Source organism: Megascapheus bottae, chromosome 7, assembly GCF_031878675.1.
Source record: "Megascapheus bottae isolate mThoBot1 chromosome 7, mThoBot2.hap1, whole genome shotgun sequence".
In the NCBI taxonomy this organism is placed as follows: domain Eukaryota; kingdom Metazoa; phylum Chordata; class Mammalia; order Rodentia; family Geomyidae; genus Megascapheus; species Megascapheus bottae.
The window spans coordinates 5,008,747-5,028,404 of NC_143515.1; positions in this window are offsets into that span (position 1 = coordinate 5,008,747).

Here is a 19,658-nt window from a genome sequence, read left to right on the forward strand (position 1 = left end):
TGAGATTAAACGATAAGGTTTCTGGAATATTCTTTAGCTGTTGTTGATTGTGGGTCCCTGTCTCTGAGCTCTTTGCTCAAAGCTAGCACTCTACCACATTGAACCACACTTCCACTTTCAGTGGCTAATTAGAGTCTCATGAAATTTTCCTGATGGGTCTAGCTTTGACCTGAGATTTTCAGATCTCGGTATCTTGAGTAGCTAGGATTTACAGGTATTGGCCATCAGTATCTGTCCATGGAAATATTTTTTCACTGTAACATATCTAACCAATCCTGACAATTAGACACCATGCATGACAATTCAAATAGGAAAGGAAGCAAAATTATAACTCTACCACTGGACGCCAGTGGCTCATGTCTGTGACTCTAGTTATTCAGAAGACTGAGATCATGGGTCAAAGCAAACTCGGGCAGGAAAGTCTGTGAAATTCTTTATCTCTAATTAATTATCCAAAAGCCAGAAATGGAGGTAGAGCTGAAGCAATAAAGCACCGTTCTTGAGGGAAAAATCTGAGGGCCAGTCCTGAGTTCAATTCCCAGTTCTGGAAAATATACAAAAATTAGAACTTTACCTACAAAAATGATGGCTGGGAACTGGATATATAGTTCAGAGTAAAAGTGTTTGCCTAGTATATGTTTGGCTCCAGCACTGCTCTACTAGGATTAATAAGATTATTAAGATTAATAAGAATATAAATAACCAGCAGTATAAAGTAGCAAGTTAAAAAATAACAATAATTTTAAGGGCTATGACAGCATTAAGAAGCAAGTTCTAATCCAACAGGAAAATCAGAGATACTGGCAGAGAAGTTAGTATGAGAATTAAACTTCAAAAAATTAAGATCATAGATAAGCTTACACTGGATATACCAAAGTTACCCATTTAATTGCCCCCAAATTTATTATTTTAATTTAATGCGAAGGATTTGCCTATATGCGGACTTTCCCCATTGCTTTGAAACATCAATTTTATAAATTGGGTAAAGTTTCAGCTCTCCGAAATCCAAGGCAGGAAGATTGCAAGTTAAAGACCAACATAGGCTACCTAACAAAACACTATTCCAAAGCAAACAAACAGCAGTAAAAGGAGAGAAAAAGCAAATCAAAAAAGATGAAAACCAGTCAGATTAAATATCTTGATAAGAATGAATTCATTTCAATAACTTTGTATAAACAAATGCCGGAATTGAGCCTTCCTAGTCTTGGCAGCAGTGGGAGGACATGGCTATGTGAAGAAAAATTCCCGTTCCTCCTGACCTTGGATATGTTTTCTTTTCCAGAGACGGATGTCTGCAAGTACACTGCCGCTTTGCCAATGAGATCGGAAAGGAGAAACCCTGAGTAAATATAATATGTAGGTTATGACTAGATCTGAACCACTCATCAGGAAATTGAAATGATCCTCAGCTACTTCCTTAAAAGGAAGCAATTCTGTACATTTTGATTACGTATTACTTCCTTTTATAAATGTTCTAAAAAGCCTCCCTGGGTAGATGATCTATATTCAGCTATCCAGCTTTAATAAATGTCTTACAACGGGATCCCATCCACAAACTGCTGCTGTAATTCTCTCTATCCTGTCTAATTGTAATTTTTGTCATAATTATCTTGGTAGAAGTATTTTTTTTGCTCAACAAAGACACTGTCCTAAAAATAAAAGAAATTGGCAGTAGTTTTGTAGTTCTACCTGCATCAGTTCCTAACTTCTCCATATCACATTTAGAAAAATCTTTATGTACTTTTGATAGTGTCTTGATTACCAAAATAATGAAAATTTAAATGTATCTTAGTTATATCAAATTTCAACACCATATATAATATATAATATGTATGTGTATTCATTTTTAAATAAAATAGACTAAAGGTATAAGGACCTCATACACCAGGAAAGATATGAAAACTTCCTGATACATGTACCATAATATATAAATGGCCATTTTCACCAGGGACAATAAGAACAGGCTTTTTAGGATGTGCTGGATTGAATTGGAAATGGAAGCATCATAGATTTTTCTGATGAAAACTCACTTCTTCCTAATTAAATGATTGAAGAATAAATACTCCCATTACAGCAGTACTTAGATTGTGAGGTAAATTAAAAAATCTATGATGAAGTAGGCATGATTCAGCAGAGAAGGACAGAAATGTAGTAACAAGTTTCATCTATGCTATTTCCATCATGACAACTCTTTGTTACCTCTGGCATTTCTTCATACTACTCCCTAGTAGTTGAAGAAACACTGATGATTCAGAAGAATCACTGAACATCATTGAGTTAGGTCAGAGAGTAGCAAAACATGCTTATGAATTGCATCTGATGTGCCACCTGTTCCTGTAAATAAAGTTCTGTTGAAACATAGAAAACAAGCTCTATCTGTTGCCACTTGCCATTTGCCTACAGCAAAAGCTGAGCATTTGTAACTGACAATCTGGGTTCAAAGTCTAAAACTTTTCCTATCTGAATATTTGCAGAATGAGTTCCCTGACGTTTGATTTAGGTGATGCATAATACAGTTAATAGTTTGCTGAACTATATCTGCCAACATTTTCATCATATTGGTATTAGAAGGATACCAGCTGAGAATGTTCACAGAAAAAAATAGGAAGACAGTTGACCCTAGTTTGACTAATTATTTAAGAAATTGCACCTTTTTATGTAATATAGGGCCTGAGGTAGTAATTAAGGTCTGGAAAATTGCTTGAAGATGGTAGCCTCTTGGCTAACAGGATTCTTGTCATTTCTTGTTTTTGCATCTTTTGATTTTCAGCTTCATGGTCACAAAATGATTATTGTTATTTGAAAAATCACACCCATGTTCCAGGTATGAAAAAGAACATTTGTTTGGGTTTTGTAGAAGTTTTGTTTTTCCGTACCTTTTCAGCTTCTGCCTGTGGGACATTTGTCACGATGAGTTATTTTTCTACATATCCATCAATTATTGACTTTCCATCAAACTAAACATGGAATAAGATGCTAATGGTGTAGTGATGGGTGAAATATCAACAAATTCATAAGATTATAATGTAAGAACAGAGGTCATGGTTGGATTTATGATTATAATAAATTATAATTAAGCCGTGATATTGATTACAGAAAAATGTAAATACATAGCAGGGTCTTAGATACTGACAGTGTAATTCCTGGAGGAAAATGAAGTTTATAATGAAACATGAAGAATGTTTTTTTTCTTGTTTTCTTTTTTTTTTCACCAAAAACCTGTCATAGGTAAGGGGCTAAAGTCTTCAATGATGATGAGGAACATATTTGAAAAACATACTGGTGAGTGTAAAGAGGGCCTTGTGTCTCTCCTGAGCCAATGGCTCTTCATGTAGACACACAACACAAAGGAACATGAAGGACATCGTGAATTGGGCTACATCATGCGAAATTTCAGGCCTGTGATCTATAGGGATTGATACAATCCCATTAAAATATCAGGAAGCAACTGCATACCCTGTTTGAAAGCTGCGGTTGTTATGGAAAGAAGCTAGACACCGGAGTATCTCAGGAGGGTCTATCAAATCTTTCTTCTTTGTGACAAAATAACTCACAAAATCATAAGGGAGGAAGGAGATGATCTGTTCCATGGTTTCAAAGATTTCAGTGCATCATAGAGGTAAGACCAGGACTAAGCAGCCTGCCTATGGTGGACAGGAAGTAGAGAGAGGAGGACCCAAAGACCAGTTTAACTTTCAAGTTCACACCCAGTGACCTAATTCCTTCCACTAGGCTCCACCTCTTACTGTTTCTAGCTCCTCCACAAATATAGCCAGCTACTGGTTTAGCACATGGGCCTGTGTACCTGATAAGCCCTAACTTCACAGCAGAAATTTCAAGTAGATTGCCTAGCTTAGAAAAGATCAATCCTCTTTAAAATGAAGCTCATGCGGGTTTTATTCATGGTAACCCCAAAAGAAGACAACCAGGAAAGCTTTGCAAGTGGACAATTGGAGACATATAAGGAAAAGCAATGGAGACAGAAATTTTCTCAAAATGAGGCTATGAACAATAGTGACAATCATGATTGAACAGGATGAATCTAGAATGATTAATGAGCCAGACCTAGGCATATTTGGGGGATAAATGATAAGGGAAGGTCATGAAATTGGAAAACAGCCTGCTCGGAGTCAGGTGTCAGAATCCAGAAGGAAGCCAGAAGAAAATGTATAAGTCATGCAGACAGTCTAGGAAGTATGACTGGGTAAGAGAGATGAGAGATACCTGAGAACAGGAAAGAATTGAAAGATGCAGGATTTCAGAGACATGAAGCTCAGTCTGTTGAGTTATGAGATCCGAATATGAGGTGAAGGGATTATTTCCTGATAGTAAGATACTGTCCAAGCTCGGAACAGATGACTCGTGCTTATGTCCTACTTACTTAGACAGTTGGGATCCAGAGAATTGTGATTTGGAACTAGCCTAGTTAGAAAAGTCTGAAACAACCAGCAAAAAGCTAGGCTTGAGGCATGGCTCCAGTGATAGAGTACCAAGTAACCAAGCATAAGATTCTGAGTTCAAACTCTAGAACTGAGAGAGGAGAGGGAGGAATGGGAAGACACAGAGATACAGAGAGAGAGGGGAAAAGGAGAGAGAAAGAGAGAGAGAGAGAGAGAGAGAGAGAGAGAGAGAGAGAGAGAGAGAGAGAGAGAGAGAGAGATTCAATGCACATCAGTTTCGTCAGTTTTGAAGTGGTATAAAATCCAAAGACCCCGTATAGCAAAAACACTTCTTAGCAGAAAGAACAGTGCAGGAGGAATTTCAATTCCAAACTTTAGACTCTATTACAGAGCTATAATTCTCAAAACAGCTTGGTACTGGCACAAGAACAGGCCTGAAGACCAATGGAATAGAACTGAAGACCCAGACATTAAACCACAGAACTATGGCCACCTAATCTTTGACAAGGGAGCCAAAAAAATAGAATGGAAGAAAGGCAGCCTCTTCAACAAGTTGTGCTGGCAGAACTGGTTAAGCACCTGCAGAAAACTAAAGTTGGATCCTTCTTTGTCACCCTGTACTAGAATTAACTCCAAATGGATCAAAGACCTGGAGGTAAAAGCTGACACACTGAAAACTTTACAAGAAGGAATAGGAGATACACTAGGCCTCTTTGGCACAGGTCGCAACTTCCTTAATAAGGACCAAGAATCACAAAAAAAATCAGAGAAAGGCTGGATAAGTGGGGCTGCATTAAACTGCAGAGCTTTTGTATGGCAAAGGACATAGCTAGTAAATTAATTAGGAAGCCTACAGAGTGGGAGAAGATCTTCACCAACCAAACAACGGACAAAGGCTTCCTATCTAAAATATATCAACAACTCAAAAAATTGAATCACTCCAAAACTAACCTCCAAAGTAACAACCATCCCATTAAAAAATGGGCCAAAGACTTAAAAAGAGTCTTCTCTGAAGAAGAAACAAAAATGGCCTATAGACACATGAAGAAATGCTCAACATCTCTGGTCATAAAAGAAATGCAAATCAAAACAACTCTAAGATTCCACCTCACTCCAGTTAGAATGGCCAGGATCAGGAAAACGAATAACAACAGATGCTGGAGGGGATGTGGCCAGGAGGGATCACTACTACACTGTTGGTGGGAGTGCAAACTCGTTCAACCACTATGGAAAGCAGTGTGGCAGTTCCTCAAAAGGCTAAACATAGAACTCCCCTATGACCCAGCAATTCCACTACTTGGCATTTACCCAATCATCCAGAATCTAGGGCATACTAAATCCACTAGCACAACAATGTTCATTGCAGCACTATTCACCATAGCAAAGATATGGAACCAACCTAGATGTCCCTCAGTTGATGAGTGGATCAACAAGTTATGGTATTTGTTCACAGTGGAATTCTATGCTGCTGTCAGAAAAAAACGACATCGCCCCATTTGTTAGGAAATGGAAAGACTTAGAAAAAATCATATTAAGTGAAGTAAGCCAGACTCAAAGGAACTTAGGCTCAATGGTTTCCCTCATTTGTCATAATCAGTAGAAACCTTGGGCTCTACTAGCATTGATCTGCAATAGAGCAAAACCTTGATACATAAGGCCATATAGTATGAAGCTAATTGAAAGGACCTCCAGGATATTGAAACAAAAACCATATAACAAATGATTGTTGTCCTTAATGTACTATGTTATCTCTCAACTCCTTTGCTGTCCCTTGGGTATCTCATATTGTTACAGTATCTCACTTTGTTATCTGATATATTGAATTTATTTGTATTTGGTTATTTGAAATTGGATAGGGAAGGGGGGATAACCAAGATGGGTGGGGGGTTTGGGGGGGAGGGTAAAGGGTACCAAGACATGTGAAAGGGAATCAATGTATGTGAATTAATGCACCTTCTATCTGCCAAATATCATGTAACCCTTTTATTAATTACAATAAAAAATATAAAAAAATTGGGTGAGACCCTAAGGCATTTGGAAATGTTGCAAGAGTTTTCACAATTCGCAGTTGGACCAGTCTATAAATATTTTGTATTTTTCTTTCTCATTGTAGTCAGCACATTTTGGTATGTGTGGATGTGATATTTGTGTTAAGGTGTGGTATCCAGGATTTCAATGGGACTTTTTCAAATGATCAAAGAGGTATGAAAATTGTAAATACTTTGGAATAAATTATGTAGCCTGAAAAGTAATGTTTCTGTTTTCTCTATCTTTGTTTTGGTGAAAGTCAACTATAGGTCAGAATATTCTTAGTAATGCAATATGTGCTTGTCTACTAATTTTCAAAATATTCCTGATTATCTATTTTATTGTAAAGAAAAACCCTATCCATTGCCAATCTCTGGCAGAAAACAGACACTCAACAAACACTTGGAATGTGTAAATCAACTAATCAACCCCATCCTTTCTAATTCTTGTTCTAAACATATTCCATCAGTGGTGTCAGCAGCTAGGTTTTTACCTGGATAAACAGGGCCAGATAGGCAGTCAATGTTCATTCAGTCTACTACTTTCCAGGCATTGAGCTAAATCTTACCAGTTTACGGTCAACTTAAATTATCTACAACTCACTGCTTACTCTTACAACTTCCAAGTCTGATTTAAGCTAATTGAGTTACAAATGTTCCTGAATTCCTATCTGATCTCTGAAAATCTCTCACCTAGACACCTGATTCCAGTTCTCTTTTCAGATATCTGCTCTCTGCTCTCTGTGCGGTTAAAATGATCTCTGGGTATATCAAAATCATTTGATTTGATTTGATATTCCTGACCTGAGCCAACTTGTTGGTTCTTCCTGATAAGTTTTTAAATATGAATTCAAATGGTTTAGCTGGACTTCTGGTTCTCCTTTCTGAGCTCTCTCTCTCTACATACATGTAAACACACACACACCTTCCCACCACACACACACACACACACACACAAACACACACACACACACACACACACACACACACACACACACACACACACACTGTGTTCGTGTTTCCTAAGGCAGTTCAGGTCTCCTCCCCATGATTCCTATTCAGAATCCCTGCTCATCTTCTGATATATGTCTTCCTCCTTTAAATTCCAGGTGAAGTGTCATCTTCTCAATGGAATTTCTTTCAAATCCTCAATTATTGTTACCTCATTTATTTACAGTGACATTATTTTTATTTAATTGGACTAAGTGACAGTTCAGTGCAGACAACAAGTCTGCTCTGTTATAATCCTTTGACTGAGGAGGGTCTTGTTCCAAACAACATTGTATTACTTTGTCAGGCTGCCTGACAGCATATCTCACCCTTGGTCAGTGATACTCTGAGACAAATATTGAATTGCAGCTCTGTAGTCTAAGAGCCCAAGAATAAGGTGTTAGCAGGGTTGGTTTGTGGAGAATCATTTTACCTTTGGGCTTCTCTATATTATCTTTTTGCTCTGTGTGGTGGACTATGGTCAAGCTGACCACACACATTGTATTAGACTCCCCTGTAGTATGACTTAAGGACTCTACTTCCAAATAAATTCATGTGTTGAGGATGGGCACTTAGGATTTGACCATATGGACTTCGAGGGATAGAATTTAATTTGTAGCACATGTGCTAAGTAAATGTGCACTGCATCACTGAATGAGTAGCCAATGGAGGTGTAATGAATGGAGTTCAACCATTGTGTTCTTTGTCATATGCCTCACCATTTTTCCTTTCTCTCCCCACTCCAACTTCTGATTTTTTTCACACTTTTTTAATATATTTTTATTGTGATTAATAGAAGGGTTACATTATATTCACCAGATAGAAGGTGCATTACTTCACATACACTGATACCCTTTCTCATGTCTTGGTCCCCATTTCCCTCCCCCACCCCTGCCCCTCATCTTGTTTTCCCCCCTTCCTTATCTGACTTCAAATAACCAAATACACATATATACTATATATCAGATAACCAGGTTTTTTTCACTCTTTTACACACACACACACAAAAAACTCCTCACTGATCTCTGCAGTATCACTTTTATTTTTCAGTCTATTTGTCATCATTTTCCTAGGTCATTCTGTCCAAAATGCCCCCTATATCAACCCATGTATCTGGCTAAGGACCTACCATGACTTACTTTCTCCTGCTTTATCAAATTTAAAACTATTCTACTTTGTTTCAAGAATGACTGTCGTATAAATTGATCTAGGCATAGTTCATACAGATTACAGACTTGGCCTGCATGAGTAACTATACTAGAATGGTGATCTCTGGAGAGAAATCTGGATGTAAAAAATTGATATGTGCTTAGATAGGCAATATATAATGAAAGGCCACAGTTTCTGGGAACCAAAAGAGTATATCAGACAGACTGCCTTATTAAAAAACAAACAAACAAACAGGTAAACATTAACAGAGTATCAGAGTATCTAACCAAGCTGGGGTCTACCAGTCATTGGACTCATTTGTCTAGGCACAAGTGATATTCTGAACTCCAGGTTTGCAGACCACACAGAAAAGTATATTACTGAATAATAGTGCATTTGCCACTGGACTAAAAAAGATTAGGAGACTTCTAGTTTTCTGGATGAACCATAGGACTTATTATAAAAGCAAAGCAATCAAAATCCGGTACCAGAGGCCTGAGTCAAAGGAAGCAGTGGGTATAGAAGCTGAATTAATCAGCCCTATGCCTTTAAGCTGAGCAGAACGAGAAAAGTAGATTGATTGGCCAGGAATCACTAAGGAAGAACTATACTTGTATAATTGGTCTTTTACAACTCAGAAAAGAAAAAAACAATACCTATTTTCATGCAAACTTTGAAGAGAAGAAGAAAAAGACTATACATACATTTTGAGGTAGCTCCCCTGGAGTCTGATAACCTTTATAGGCCATGGGATCTCTTTGTTTAAAGAAGTCACTGATGGTCCTCAGATGAGCTTTTAGCTAATAGGGTATTCCTAAGAGCCAAATCTTTCTTGGTTACAGAAGATACTTATTAAAAGCATATTGCAGCCAGGCATGGTGGCTCGTGCTGTAACCTAGCTACTCAGGAAGCTGATATCTGAGGATCATGGTTCAAAGCCAGACTGGACATGAAAGCCTGTGAGGTTCTTATCCTATTAACCACCAGAAAACCAAATATAGCACTGTGGCTCAAGCGGTAGAGCACTAGCCTTAAGCTGAAGAGCTCAGCGACAGAGCCCAGGCTCAGAGTTCAAGCCCTATACCCAGAATAAAAAGCATATTGCTGTAATCCTGCCTACTCGTGATGTTGACATCTGAAGAGTGTGGTTCAAAGCCAGCCCTGGAAGGAAAGTTCAACATTCTCATCTGCAATCAATCACACATGCACACATGCGCACACACATTGGAACTGTGGTGCAAGTGATAGAGCACTAGCCTTGAGTACAAAAGCTCAGAGATGACACCCAGGCTCTGGGTTCAAGCCCCATGACTGGCACCAAAGATGTGAACACACATACACACAAACGCACACACACACACATATGTACACATACACTCAAAGACAACAACATTCATGGGTTCATGGGTAGATGTACCATTTGAAACCTGTGCCGTTGAAAAGAGACTTCCTCATCTAAGAGGTAGACCTTTCCATGATTCATTAGCTTTATGCAAGTCTGGCTCCTATCCAAGAGGTGCTGCTGCTTTCCATGGATGAGGGAGATAACCCAGAGTGGGAGAATAGCAGCAAGAACAGACATTGCAGGACTATTAATCCCTCCTTTCCTCCTATCCCCACCTCCCCAGGGCACTCCTCTTCCAGTGCAAGCTTCTTGGCTCCTCTGCCAGCACCCCAGTGACAATATGAGATATTGCATCTGAAGAAGCACAGCCAAATATTTGATTTGGACGATTACACTGAAGATGCCTCATCACAACTGTGGGTGCCCAGATTACCAACTCCTTGCTCTTGGCTCCGGTACATGTTGCAGTGAGTACAAACTGCATGGAGGAGCTCGTTACAACACTGATGGAAGACTTCCCAAATGACTGCTGTGCAGTGTCTTGTTTGGGGAAGAGTTCACTGATGAGGAATAAGCTGAGGAGGCAAGAGGCTGTTGTTTTTCCTGTCAAGGCAAATGGTACTAGGAATATGGCAAGCGTCTTTTGATTTTTTTTTTCCTTTCTAACTTGGATTCAGAAATGCTTGGCGATGCTAAAGCAATTGCTTTTCCTCTGGGAGATCACAGTGTAGTCACAATGACTCTCGCTTTTCTCTCCTGGACATAGGATCATCTTGTTTCTGTTAGCATTGGTGATGAAAATTACAGATCTGTGAAGGATGGAAGCTTGGCTGTTTCTAATTTTAATACCCTCTGTGTGTGCACGTTACAGTCTGACTGAAATACAAATGCAGTCATTGTGCATAATTCACGCACATAACACCTTCCTTATGTTTTCCTACCACAAGTGATAATATCTCTTAAGCTTTTTTCAATAACTCTTTATTTCACTTTATAAACATTTTGAAGTCTTTAAGTAGTTGCACAAAGGGGTTGCAATTGAACACATCAGTGTGTAAATACAAGGCCTCTTGATCAACTGAACTTTTCCAGCATTTGGCCCATCTCTCCCAACTCCACTCATCCCCTCCTCAATTTTCCTAGTTCCATTACAGTGTGTGTGTGTGTGTGTGTGTGTGTGTGTGTGTGTGTGTGTGTGTGTGTGATGTATTTTATGTCTGGATTCACCTGCTTTTTCTCTTAAACATGCAGAAACCCTTTGTGCTCCAAAAGAAGAAAAAAGACAATTCCAGATCTTCCTGGCCTCCATGGGCTTCAGAAATGGAATCATGGGGCATGGTGATTTCCTCTGGCTCAGTTTCAGCCCATATCCAAAAAGAATGAAAACTTCCAGGAATACATTCTGAGACCTGTAAAGAAATTTCATGTGACACTCATCCCGCTGTCCAGCACATCTATGCTGAATACATTACCCATGGGTTAGGCACTTGTAACTATTTCAGTCACAAGGCATTAGACAGGCCATAAAAAGTCTTTACGTTCAAGGAGCTCATGTTTTACTAATAGGAAGCCCAGTGCCCAAAATTAGCAGAAGAGACATTAGGGCACAAAGTATGGAAGGGAAAATTAACTCTGATGCTCTGAGGCCCTGACATAACATATATAGGATGAAAAGAGTATATGTAAAATTCCATTATTCCATTATATTCCTGACTAGATACACAGCCAGGGTTTTGGAACATATCACCAATAGTTAAAACCTACTAACACCTATGACTTCTTTTTATTTAAGTAAATTTCATAAAGATATATACATATATATGTGATCTTTTGAATTTACTTAAAAATTCAAACATATAAGATCTTCTTTACCCTTTGTGTTTGAGTGAAAATAGTAATTTTGTCTTAAGAGGCTCATTGAAATGAAAGAGTGGTCATACATACACAGACCACACATTCACCACATTAATTTTGTGAGAGCAGAAATGGAGATGCATGTGTGAATGATCAGTTATGACAAGACCCATATTTCATGTCTTCAGCTGTTTGTGTTTGCACATATTTACATACATATCTACATGCTACCCACACAGGTATATGTGCATATGAACTTGTAGGGATAACTAAAGCGAAGCCTAGGACAATCTAGGGGGGAAAAAAGGTTTAATGTAGACAATGTTCACACACACACACAAACATTCAAGCATGTGTGTGTTAGTATGTGTGTGAGTGTATTGCATTTTAATGGGTTCAATACACTCAGTAGATTTGTAGAGTCTTCCCTGAAAAAAAAAGTTGCATGAGTGAAATGTGAAAAATAGATTTTTGTTATTTGTGTAGTTATCCCCATGCTAATCATATGAAGGTCATAGATTTAGTCCCCTAGCTGAGCCATTTGTAATTACTGTGCTCCAAAGGACCAGACTGTACCAACCCAGTTACACACATGTGACCTTGGAACCTGGGAATGTAAACTATGAAATTAACTCCATGAGTTCAAATTCCAGCTTTCTACTTCCGGATGTGTGACTTCTTGCAAGTTATTCTATAAGATTCTATCATGTCTAGAAGATAGGGGTAATGATCATACATATTGGTTGGACTGTTATAAAAAGCTACAGGAGAGTCTATGGGACAGACTGAACACAGTATTTCAGAGCTCGATAAACCGAGAAATCTCACAAAAAAGGTGGATGCCTGGGCCAGGAGGAGGTGCAGGATATCAACCATGACACTGTTGAGGATTATGACGTTGTGTTGAGTGAATCACATTCATTCTGTTTGTCGGTCATAACTGACTCAGTAGAAAATCCGGAATCCAGAATTATTTCCACATTTCTTTCCAAATGTCTCCTCCCATTTATTTTACAGTTTCTTCAACAGAAATTCATGGCTTAATACCCAATTCAACCTGCTGTGAAAAAATAATTTATATAACATTCACAGATACAAGTTATGTAGCATTCATATATATGTATATATATATAATCATTTTCTCAAAGAAAAATATACAGAGTAGAATCTTAATGAAATGATTCCTCCACATACTTGTATTCTAACTATACTTCTCTAGTGAGCCTTGGTCAGCAGGAGAGCCTCTCTAATTTCCTTGGAAGTTGGCTCCAGAACTTTTAGTAGCATTCAGAATCAGATTTAATTATCTATGCCAAGTCTTAACGCCTCATAATTATGGTAAGATTACAAACAGGAAACTGTGGTGAGTCTAAATGTTTTACAGACACAGTATGTTTACCTATGTGATAAGTCCCTTGTTAACATTAACACATGATCTACATCCATGTTCAGTTTGAGATGTGCTGAGAGCCCATGGTGTCCCCTTTAATGCTGTTTTCATCAACCCTGTACTTTATTCCCACAGTACTGGGTTGTGTTGTTTTTTAGCTTAATTTTTTCAGATGCTTCTGATTTTGCTCCTCTGAAAAATAAGGGTCACATCTAAAGAAAACTTCAACGTGCTAAAAATAGGGAAAATTAGACCAATCATTTACCATCCTTTCTTCCTTTTCAGTTTGTGTATTCCGATGAGATGATCACTTACATAATTTCAACCTGTGATTTTTTAAATGTCCTTTTTATTATTTGATGTAACATAACTCACATCTTTGGGTTGGTTTGTTTGTTTTTTGGTTAGATCTGGCACTTGATCTTTGAATTTGGGGCCTGGGTACTGTCCGTGAGCTTTCTCAAGGCTAATGCTCTACCAATTGAGCCACAGCACCACTTCTGACTTTTTCTATGTATGTGGAACCAAGGATTCAAGACCAGGGCTCTGTGCATGCTAAGCAAGCGCTCTACCACACTTCCTGCCCCATAACCTACAGCATAAAAACATTTTTTCTTATGAAACTTCTAGGTTCTCAGAGACTTTTTAATATATATTATTCAATAAATGTCTAGAATCTTCTCACACAGAACTATCAAGAAATGTGTCTTTAAAATACTTGATTTAATTTAAATGCTTCTCATAGTACTCATTCATCCTATATATTACATTCAATATTCCACTGAATATACAAAATTGCACCATTTTATATTGCTTCTCCATAATTTTCTCTAAACTTATTCAGTACTCTCAATTCATTGTTCCTTTAATAAAGCTACATGATAAAGTTTTTCTTTATCTCCCCATAAAATTCTACAACCAGAAAAAGTTTAAATCACAGACTACATTAGAAAAGGATTGTTCATGTTTTCAACTCAAATGACTATCTCTTGCATTGCTAGGAAACAGAATGCAGTTAATATTAATAGCAGTGACAGGAATGGGAATATTTTCCGAATTTGAAGTAATCTGTATTTTAATATTAACAAAGAAATTAATAAACCATACATGTATATATGTATCTATGTAAGATATTGTGTAGGGAATGCTCTTTATTCCTCTTAGTGTTCTTGGCAATTAATAATCACTCATAAGAGAAAAAACACTAGACCTTAGGTTGAAAAGGACTGACTTCTCTTTTCCTCCATGCCCATCTAATAACTGTTCACACTTAGCCTCAAGGAAACAACCATCACCAGTAGCTGTAGGTTGAACACAGTGTTGTCAGGACAGAGCCCCATTTCTCTCTGGAGAATCCAAAGGAGGCTGGATAATTTGAGAACATTCTGAGCCTAATACAATGTCTTTTCCTGTTCTCTGTGGTCTGAGCTGGGGCTACTGGGGCAATTTAGCTCTGTATAATCTTGCAAATGTAACAAGCTAGAAGTACAGGAATATACAATTATACCTTGGAAAAAGGCAACATAATTCTAATTTTGGGATTGGAATAAGAAGGAACCTAGACAAATCAATTTCCTTTTGAGACATTTTATTTGTTGCAACCATAGAGAAAAAGTCTCTTACAGTTCCATACCTCATTTAAAAAAAACCTATAATGTTGCTTGTGGCAAAAAAAGAATGAATAAATACATAATATTTAATAGTGAATAATAGTCCAAAGGAGAGCATGAAGCTATGGGAAAGATGGAAAGCTTCTCTTAAGATTTAATGACTGTTGGGAAGTGGATTCTAAGCACTCAGACAAGGTATTACAGAAGTCAAGAGCTGCTGAGGAGATGTTTTCTGCATCATCAATGGATGAAGTAGCTTGTATGGTCTTTCTGGTTATCCAGCACCTACCACACTGTGATGCTTGATAAATATTAATAGGAGATAAAAAATGCATGAGGAGACAGACAAGAGCCTAGCGCCTGAGAAGAGGAGATTGAGAACTTGGAAGATTTGAGAATACATCCACTCCCATTTTAATCTGAATAAATAGAGGATGTTGAAGTTTGAAGAAATCCTCAACTCAGAAAAGATGGCAATTGGTAGAGGGCAGGAAATGGAGAATGATGTGTAATTATTCTAAACCTGCTCACTACCACTTTATAGTTCGAACAGGAGATTCCAAATAATATATTCCTTGCAACATTCAAAACAAAGGGCAACAGATGACCAGATGAAGGAGCCAGTTCAATGCTGAAAAAAAAAAAAGTTCAAAAGGAGAAGTCAGGCCTGATGGCGTATGCTGCTGATACTTGCTACTTCAGGGAGGGCTTGTGAGGTCTGTGGCTCCAATCCAGCCCAGACAATGATGTTCCTGAGATCCCAACTCAACAAAATGAAAAGTGGGTGTGCTGGCATCTGTGTGTCATTAATAATATGGCAGGACGCCTAAATAAGACTGTGGACCACGCAGGCTTGGGGCTAAATGTGAAACACTATTTCAAAAAGGAAACATGGCAGAAAGAAAGGGCTGGAAAAATACAAAGCATGCCTAGCAAATGGAAGGCCCTGAGCACTTCCAAAAGAGACAGAGAAGAGGAGAAAGGAAAAAGGAGAGAAAACAATAAACACACAAGGTGATTAATTATGACACGTAAGATTGAAGTAGAAACAATAGAGAATTAAAGAAAATGGGGTCTAGGAGGGATGTTCATTCTTGGCTTGTTTTCTAATCAGCTGCTGAAGTTTATACTTAGTAAAGTTGGGAATAAAGAAATTTAAAATGCTTATACTGCCACTCCAAGCAAAAAATAAACTGCTTAGGGGGTGACCACCCTATAACCAACCTGAACACTGTTCACTACAACAGTGTTCTGAACTTGGGGGTACCCTAAGCCAATACGCAGTCACTGTACCAGGAGAGATAACAAGGCTGTAGCTCGCAGATCATTGAGGCTGGAACACAAACACAGGCATTATGGCTAACTTCTATCTTGAAAACCCTACTTCTTCTGCACATATTACTTTGCTTAGTTTTTTTGATTTGATAATGTAGAAAGCCAGTAGGCATTTACTATAGAGAAAAGGAAAAGAAGTAAGAGCATTCAAAAGAAAAGCTGCTCATCCATGAATTTCTTACTTTCATTACATATTTATTGAGATGATATATTATTTTTTGTTTTAATTCTCTGCATGTGGTGGGGGTGGGAAGTGACTTGGCTTTGCACCCAGAAACTCTCACTTACTAGGCAGGTACTCTATTTTGAACCATGTCCTAGCCTTTTCTTTTTTCAGGTATGGTCTCGTGATTTTTGCTGGCATTAAACCATAATACTTCCAATTTCTACCTCCCTGGTAGCTGTGATCTCAGGAGTGAGTGAGCCGCCACACCAAATGAGTCCCAAACTCTGAGACTGTGCTCAGTGAAAGCACAGAATCTCAGGGTATTTTTTTTTCTTCATAGAAAGTAGGTGTCGGGGCTGGGAATTTGGCCTAGTGGTAGAGTGCTTGCCTAGCATGCATGAAGACCAGGGTTCGATTCTTCGGTACCACATACATAGAAAAAAAAGCCAGAAGTTGTGCTGTGACTCAAGGGGTAGAGCTCTAGCCTTCAGAAGACCCAATGACAGTGCTCATGCCCTGAGCCCAAGCCCAGGACTGGGAAAAAGAAAAAAGTAGAAGGTGAAAGGCATTAAATTGAGATCCTGCTAAAATTCTGTGTATATATATATATATATATGTATATATATACATGTACATATATATGTATACATATATCATAGTTTCCAAGAAATCAATGTGATCCTAAAGTATCAACAAAGCATAGTGTCAATGTATAAACTTTTTAAAAATATTTTTATTGTAATTAATAAAAGGGTTACATGATATTTGCCAGAGAGAAGGTGCATTAATTCACATATATTGATACCCTTTCACATGTCTTGGTCCCCATTACCCTACCCCCCACACCCCCATCTTGGTTTTCCCCCTTTCCCTATCCAATTTCAAATAACCAAATACAAATATATCCAATATATCAGATAACAAAGTGAGATACTGTAACAATATGATACAACCAAGGGACAGCAAAAGAGATGAGAGATAACATAGTACATTAAGGACAACAATCACGGGCTGGGAGTTTGGCCTAGTGGTTAAAGTGCTTGCCTAGCATGCATGAAGACCCGGGTTCGATTCCTCGGCACCACATACATAGAAAAAAGCCGGAAGTGGTGCTGAGGCTCAAGTGGTAGAGCTCTAGCCTTGAGAAAGTCCAAGGACAGTGCTCAGGCCCTGAGCTCAAGCCCAGGACTGGAAAAAAAAAAAATCACTCATTATATGGCTCTTGTTTCTATGGCCTAGAGGTCCTTTCATTTAGCGTCATACTATATGGCCTTATGTATCAAGGTTTTGCTCTATTGCAAATCTCTGGTAGTAGAGCCCAAGGTTTCTACTGATTATGACAAATGAGGGAAACCATTGAGCCTAAGTTCCTTTGAGTCTGGCTTACTTCACTTAATACGATTTTTTCTAAGACTTTCCATTTCCTAACAAATGGGTCGATGTCATTTTTTTCTGACAGCAGCATAGAATATAAACTTTTTTTAGCCTAATTGCTTCAGGACTTTCAAATAAGAACATTCTATGGTAAAGAAAGTTCCCTAACATAGCCTAAATTCAGCAAGCGAACTGTCCACATCCAGTGGTATTTACTGTCTATAAAGCATCAAACAGTACAATAAAAATCATAATGGGATTAATTACTTACAGATATAAGGCTTAAATATCATTCTAATGCCTGCTTCCTGGAATACCACACAGACACACAGACACACACACACACACACACACACACACACACACACACACACACAAATACATACACACACAATTTATGCACGTGTACATTTTCTGCCTAATTTCCCCAAAATGAGAGTGGAATGAACCTTGTTATCTTCTTGATATGGCTGTGGAAACTCAGACACAGGGGTTCAGTGATTTATTTAACTTTATTTAGCACAGGGATTGTAAAGATAGGAATGGATTAAAATTCCCTAACTCCCCTTCCGTGGCCTGGTAGCAGCAAGTCTCCAGCATGATTCTTGGATGAAATGTGTCAAACAAAAATAAGGGTGAGGTCATCTTTGATTGCACAGAGAATTTTAATATATTTCTTATATATAAAAAAGAAAATTTTAAAGGGAGAGGGAAGCTCTAAAAAGAAATCATTGGCTGATGTTGTTACACTATGTCCTTAAACACTTCCTGTAGAAAGCTGCCTGATAGAGTGTCATTGCATGACAACTGGAATGTCTCTTGCTGCGCCGGATTGAAAGAGAAAGATAAGACTTACACTATGTCAATGGCAGGGGGGTAAAAAAGAAAGAAAACTATCTCTCTCACCTCCAAAGCCTGAAAGCTCTTTGAATACTTGGCTAAGATCTCCTAAGAGGCATCTACTTTCCATGTAATGGTGTGAATTTCCCATATTCAAACTAAATATTCATGACTTCATGAAAGTGTTAAGCCGCTGAATGAAAAAAAAATAGACTTTAAGTCCGTTTTATACATTTTGGACAAGCTAGTATTTGACATACTCTATATGTTCTGAACAGCATTATAATTTCAAATAAATCTCTACTGACATCATTTCAGTAGTGTCATACCCTCAAAAAACCATCTGATAGGTGAAGTGCCCTTTTCGTGGATTAGCCAAGTAGACATGTGAGAAGGCTGTAGAAGGGAAAGAAATAGACAGCCAAGAAAGAGACTCCTTATCATGTTTTGTGCTAGGATCATCTCAGTCTCTTTCCTTTCAACGACTCTCATAAACTCCCCTGGAACTTTCTCTGGCTCAGTGCCTGAGGCATTTCTCAACAGAGATGTGCATAGTACAGAGTCATTCTTGTTCTCTTTCTCTATCTAGAGGCAGTTTTGAACAATGTATAGTATGCAGTGGTGGCGGCAGGGAGAGAATCCATCACAGGCTGTCTCCTAGCCAAATTGAGTCAGGGAGCAAAACAGGTTTTAGTTTAAGCATGCAGCCATTGAGATGATTTTATGAAATTGAATGGCCTGTTAAACCCTCTTTTAGGATGTGATTTGTATGTGGAGAAGCAAAGTTGTTTCTCTTAGTAGTATTTTCTCTGTTTTTCTCCACTTTCAAGAGCTAGCCTCATACTCCAAACTTATCCTCTGATTTTGGGAAATCTGATGCAACTATCACACAGATAAAAAGTGCATTATTTGATGTAGTTGGGGGATACATAATGGGTTGATTCTGTTAAAATATTAACATCAAACAACTTACATGTAAGAGAAAGCATATCCAAACCTCCGAAGGTCAAAGTTGCAAGAAGCTATCACACCTAAAAGAGCCAGTGTGCTTATTCCATTGTCTAAGCCTTTGGAAATTCCTCATTTGGATAAATGCTCATGCCCCTGATCTTGTATAAACATTCATAGGCTTGACTTAAAAATACTTTCAAAATGTCTTATTGCTTTCCTTGTAATAA